Source organism: Aulonocara sp. 'chitande type north' Nkhata Bay, linkage group LG4 (genome assembly GCF_057382095.1).
Source record: "Aulonocara sp. 'chitande type north' Nkhata Bay isolate Kocher_YH1m ecotype deep benthic linkage group LG4, A_spYH_male_GT1.1, whole genome shotgun sequence".
NCBI classification, from domain to species: Eukaryota; Metazoa; Chordata; class Actinopteri; order Cichliformes; family Cichlidae; genus Aulonocara; species Aulonocara sp. 'chitande type north' Nkhata Bay.
Genome location: NC_141347.1, coordinates 7,766,248 through 7,772,646, shown reverse-complemented (window position 1 = coordinate 7,772,646; position 6,399 = coordinate 7,766,248). Strand labels below are relative to the sequence as shown.

At 43.7% G+C, this 6,399-nt stretch overlaps 1 protein-coding gene across 4 annotated transcripts in view; it reads right to left on the bottom strand.

Moving 5' to 3' along the window:
* Positions 1–1,788, bottom strand: part of ppp1r35 (protein phosphatase 1, regulatory subunit 35) — a 14,852-nt gene extending 13,064 nt beyond the window's left edge. For 2 of the 4 annotated variants that reach the window (XR_015128734.1, XR_015128733.1), the window contains exon 1: positions 1–1,788. This exon is cut by the window's left edge and continues 1,241 nt beyond it. The gene's annotated coding sequence lies outside the window, so the exon portion shown is untranslated. The other 2 variants (XM_086288225.1, XM_086288224.1) reach the window with 2 other exon arrangements.
* Between the last annotated feature and the right edge of the window lie 4,611 nt (positions 1,789–6,399).

The following is a 6,399-nucleotide window of genomic DNA, read 5'->3' as shown; positions in this document are numbered from 1 at the left end:
CCATTTATATTACTGTATAACTGACAGCGTTGCCTTTAAAAACGAGGTGTTTCATGACACTGATGCATTAATAATATTCCTTACTGCCAAACACCTGTTTTACAAAGGACGGAGACCTTTGACCCCTTCAGTTTCCACCGACACCGGAAATGAGTCTGACCTCAGCGTAGCTGAGAAACCTAAAGCAAATATCCAGAAACCTAAAGTCTGTATCAGCAGCAGAATGGAGCTAAAAATAAATGCTGGTTTCAGTTCTATGAAGCTTTGAGTATTTTGGATCAGTAGCTGCTGTGTTTGTTGCATCATATTGCTGTAACTGTTTATATGCTTTATATATTCTGAGCTAAGTTGATCTATAGTGTTACATCATATTCTATAAGGATGTTATGTGTTTGTAGACTTTCTGCCCAGTTTGACCCATTTAGCAGACGTCAGCCTGTTTAAGGCTCTGATGTCTATTCTGTGTGACTTACAGCAGTTATGACATGGTCTGATTTTCTCACCCAATAAAGGAATATTTCATATATCAGTCTGCTCTTCATTCTATCAGACACAGTTATCACAGCTCCTACATTTGCTTTTTACACATATATGTAAGCATTGAGCCACATTTAGTAATGACAACATATTAAACGAACAATATTTGTCTCTTATATATAATACATCTGTATACACACTGTCACAGATACTTGTCTTTAAGTGAAGATTTAAGGTGATAGGAAATATAAATGATAAATTAAATCTTTACTGAGGCTCAGTATTTGACACAGAGTTCAAACTCACTGCTGTAATAACTAATAATGATTAATATAGTAACTTTAATATTGGCCATATTATATTTACATCACCACAGTGAGATGACTTTAGTCTCATGAACAACATTAGCTAATTGTTATTTACTAACTGATCTTGAAATGACTGTTCAGTACAGAAATGTAGCCCAACAATCATGTTTTACAGCTGTATGAAACGTTTAGTGCGGTTAGTATCATGGTTGCTAGGCAACCTGAGCAGCGCGAACCGTCCCATTTCACAAGCCTCTCACTTCCGCACTTCTCGTACTTGCTAGTACCCGGCGTACGTAGTCCGCGAAGTGCGCGTACTTCGAAGCGTGCGGTCGCTGGATTGGGACACAGCCGAGGTGTCACCGGTTACCGCCTTCTCCCCGCTCTGCAGCTGCGCCAATGCAACGTGAGACTGGTTGTTTGTATTGTTTGGTTTATTTCACGGACTCGCTAACGTGCTACCCACTAACACCAACCCAGCGTCACTGTGCCGTTTGTGTTACCTGCTTTAAGGCACACCGAGGGGATCTGTGCTGCTCAGCCTCCCGCAGTTTTAACTTTATAACGGACAGAACTCACCTTCTCTTTTGAATTCCGCTCCCTGGCTTCCGCTCTTCTTCTTCTTCTTCGACGGTTGACAAAACATCTGACAAAAGACAAGCGTCTCTATCGCCCCCTTATGTCCGGCTGCAGTATAGGACATAAGCCCCGCCCTCTCCATGAGACTGGAATCAAACCAGCACACAAACATTTTCATATCAGGCTAATTTGTGTTCAAGGATCTCCTTTGTCATAAGTGTGATTTGAATTACTGTGTTGATGCTGTAAGAACGATGTCATCACCAATGTTCGCTCTAATTTTTCACGTGTGTGAGCGAACACACTAACTCCCTGAGCGTCCCTTGGACCACTGTGACCGACAGCAGACATGTGCACTGTGGTCACCTGTGTAGTATGTTAACACTATTAGAAGTAAAAATAACCTGAACTCCCATTTTGAAAAGACAACTTTATGTATATATATATATATATATATATATATATATATATATATATATATATATATATACATAAAAAAATAAAAAAAAACACCCAGCACGCCCCTGCGGGCGGTTTATCCTTCAAGCTCGGGTCCTCTACCAGAGGCCTGGGAGCTTGAGGGTCCTGCGCAGTATCTTAGCTGTTCCCAGGACTGCGCTCTTCTGGACAGAGATCTCCGATGTTATTCCTGGGATCTGCTGGAGCCACTCGCCTAGCTTGGGAGTCACCGCACCTAGTGCTCCGATTACCACGGGGACCACCGTTACCTTCACCCTCCACATCCTCTCGAGCTCTTCTCTGAGCTATATATATATGTATATATATGTATATATATATATATATATATATATATATATATATATATATATATATATATATATATATATATATATATATATATATATATATATATATATATATATATATATACACATATATATTAGGGGTGCAACGATACAGGTTCGGTTCGATACTTTGGTGTCACCGTTCGATATTTTTTCGATACAAAAAAATGTTCATGCCTTTTTAATTTGTCATTTATTAAATTTTCACGGCACATTCTGCACCACATCTCTGTGCGTTCATCATTTGTTTGAAGCCAGCTCACCTCCTGCAACCACTTTTCCGAGTATACGCGCTTCTTTTGTGGTTCGGACTCCTGACATTTCTTTGGAGGTGGAGGAACATCACAGTAATTGCTTAAAGGAGCTTCTTCGACATCTTTAAGAGTTCTAAACAAATGTCTGTCCTCCTCCTGAAAATCTTATGTACGCAAACACGCGTTGCAACTTCTTATCTTGTGCACGTTTTTTATTTTGACAGCGAATGCGCACCTGCGGACCACTTATGTGCAGCCCTGGTTATTTAGCTCGTCATATTGCAGCCACAGAAATTCTTTTGTCCATGAAACCATAAAGCTGCACTTTCTTTTTGCCTTATAGTCTGATTTGTCATAACTTCTCCGTTTTGTGGTAAGCTTTTCTTTGGCTGTCACTTCTTCACCCTGACCTGTCTTATTTGGCTCAGCAGAACTGAAATGCTTTTACACACGCACTCACATAAGCTCAGCGATTCTCTGCGCGATCAACCTCTCACATGTTTAAGCTGCGGGAGATTTCACTTGTCATGTTTGCATAGTAAGCTAACGATTGATAAGACGATGTCAGAGGAATTGGTGCACCAATTATCATCACTCACCAATCAGTGCTGTCGCTCTCTATACACAGTTCGCGCGATTGCAAAGTGAAAGCAAAAAACAAGCGCAAATTCAAACGCGATTTCAATATGTCACATATTGACAGCGGCTCACCGATGCCAATGACATAATTACCCAGCTACATTTCCGAAAGAATGCAAAAGCATTGACATATATTTTTCCTACAATAGCCCGACGGGCAGGGAAGAGATAGATTTTGGTAGCCCGACTGGAAAAATCGCTAGCCCCGGGACGTCGAGGAACTGACCTGAAAGATAGGATCATGGCCAAGCTTGAAACCTGGACCCCCCGTAGCCGGTTACCAAGATTACGTGAAGTACCCTCAGAAGGTCTGCTAGATGATGTTAATGCAGCACTACGGACGATACCTACAACCACGATTACCGACACTAACAAGCTGATCTACAATATGGCAGCAGTGATCATTGAGATGCTTGGCTACAAGTTGAACAGCCACAAGGGGCAGTACCCTCCATGGAGAAGGAGGCTAGAGGCTAAGATCAAGGTAGCACGAAGCCAACTATCGGAGTTGCAGAAAGGCGCGATGAGGAAGGTGCCTAAGAAATACAGGAAGCTGTTCAAGCAACGACTCACAGCCTTGGCCAGCCGCTTGAAGAGGTACACCAGAGAGATAGAAGGCAAGAACCAGCCAAGGTGTACTCTCAGTGGCAGGGGAACAATATGAGAACACCAAGGCTGCAGGCAGAACAATACTGGAAGAGCATATGGGAGAAGGACGCAACCCATAAAGGCAATGCTCAGTGGCTAGTGGATCTGAGGGCAGACCACAGCGACCTCCCCGAACAGGGTCCAGTAACCATCACAGTGGCAGATATCTCCAGTATGAAGAGTTGGACAGCACCAGGCCCTGACATGGTTCACGCCTACTGGCTGAAGAAGCTGACTGCACTCCACGAGCACCTGGCAGCACAAATGAACCAGCTGCTAGTTGACAAACAAAACCCTTGCTGCACTGAAGCTGGCACGTTCCCTGAGTTTTTGCACAATCTTGCTGGAAACATTATGGGTACCAGGTCCGAGTATTCCTAGATGAACAGTTTCCCTGAAAGTGGATTGGTCGTCGTGGGCCAGTTGAATGGCCCCCAAGGTCTCCCGCTCTGACCCCCTTAGACTTTTATCTTTGGGGTCATCTGAAGGCAATTGTCTATGGTGTGAAGATACAAGATGTGCAGCACCTGAAACTACAGATACTGGATGCCTGTGCTGGCATTTCTCCTGTGGTGTTGCTATCAGTGTGTGAAGAGTGGGAGAAGAGGGTTGCATTGACAATCCAACACAATGGGCAGCACATTGCACACATTTTATAAGTGGTCAGAAACTTGTAAATAACTCATGAAAGAATAAAGTTACGTTGAAACCAAGCACACCATTGTTTTTCTTGTGACATTACCAATAAGTTTGATGTGTCACATGGCCCTCTTCCTATTGAAAAAACAAAAGTTGTATCCAAGATGGCCGACTTATAAATGGCCACCATGGTCGCCACCCATCTTGAGGAGTTTGCCCCCTCACATATACTAATGTGCCACAAACAGGACTTTAATATCACCAACCATTCCCATGTTATTACGGTGTATCCATATAAATGGTCCACCCTGTAGAAGGAAAGTGGAAGACAATAGATGGATGAAGTACTGAGAGCACTCTTCTCACCCACAGACTGTTTGTTATAGCAGTCACAGTCTATAAATGATATTCAGGTTTTTGATAACACAGCTGATGTACACAAAAAGAAAATAGCAAAGTCAAATATTTATGTGTTGAAACCAAAACGATGGTATTTAATGTGCTCATTTCAAATGTGTTTAATGTTTCCACTGTAGACATTTTCAGCAGTGACTATCTATTTCTGAGTTTGGTTTAGATATTCAGGTTGAAAAGCAATCTGAATGATTCTTAATGAAGTGTTGTTCACATGTGTGCAGTACTCTGAGCGTCTTACACCTTTTGAGAATAATATGAAGAATGGTCAAAGGAGCTTGCAAAGAAAAGCGTCTGGACTTCTTTAAGTTGCTTGAAGACGTTTCACCTCTCATCCGAGAAGCTTCTTCAGTTCTAAGGTCAAATGGTGGAGAGTCCCAGATATAAACCTAGTGGGAGTTTCCCCCCACAGAGGGACAAAAGGACCCCCTGATGATCCTCTAATCGCCTGAGCCAAGGCGTGAAACTGGGTGTGGGTCCCAATCAGCCAGAGTTTCGGGTGAGCTCATTGTGAAACCTGGCCCCACCTTATCATGCGAATTCCTGAGGTCAGATGGCCCAGGATGTGAGTGGGCGTTAAGGCGTCTGGGAAGGATCTCAAAACTGGATTATAGATGGCAGAGAGTTGGTGTCGTAAACCCCGCCTCTGTTCAAAGATGGTCGCTCACAGTGGACATAGATGCTTCTTTCACTCCTCTTTCAAACCATCTGTCCTCTCTGTCCAAAATGTGAACATTGGCATCCTCGAAAGAGTGACCTTTGACCTTTAGATGCAGATGGATGCTGAGTCTTGTCCTGTGGAGGTGGCTCTTCTGTGTTGTGCCATGCGCTTGTGAAGTGGCTGTTTGGTCTCTCCAATGTAGAGGTCTGAGCATTCCTCGCTGCACTGTACAGCATACACCACATTGTTAAGTTTGTGTTTTGCAGTTTTGTCTTTCGGGTGAACCAGTTTCTGTCTGAGCGTGTTGCTGGGTCTGAAATACACTGGGATGTCATGCTTGGAGAAAACTCTCCTGAGTTTCTCTGATACACCGGCTACATAGGGGATGACAATGTTGTTGCGTCTGTCCTTCTTATCCTCCCTCGCTGGTGTCTGGTCTTCTTTTCTGTGCCTCTTTGCTGACTTTAAGAACGCCCATTTAGGATAGCCGCACGTTTTGAGTGCTTCCTTTACATGTGTGTGTTCCTTCTTTTTCCCTTCAGGCTTAGAGGGAACATGTTCTGCCCGGTGGTGTAGGGTCCTAATTACTCCAAGTTTGTGTTCCAGAGGGTGATGGGAGTCAAACAGGAGGTACTGGTCCGTGTGTGTGGGCTTCCGGTAAACTTCGATGTTGAGGTTGCCGTTCTCTTCAATGTGCACAGCGCAGTCCAGGAAAGGCAAACAGTCGTCCTTTGTGTCTTCCCTGGTGAACTTGATGTTTTTATCCACAGAGTTAATGTTGGACAGAGAGGACAGATGGTTTGAAAGAGGAGTGAAAGAAGCATCTATGTCCACTGTGAGCGACCATCTTTGAACAGAGGCGGTGGTTTATGACACCAACTGTCTGCCATCTATAATCCCAACACGTTCTCATTCCCAACTCGTCAAACGTGTGACGCATGGTCAGGCTCCCTCTGCTGCACTTATGGACGCGC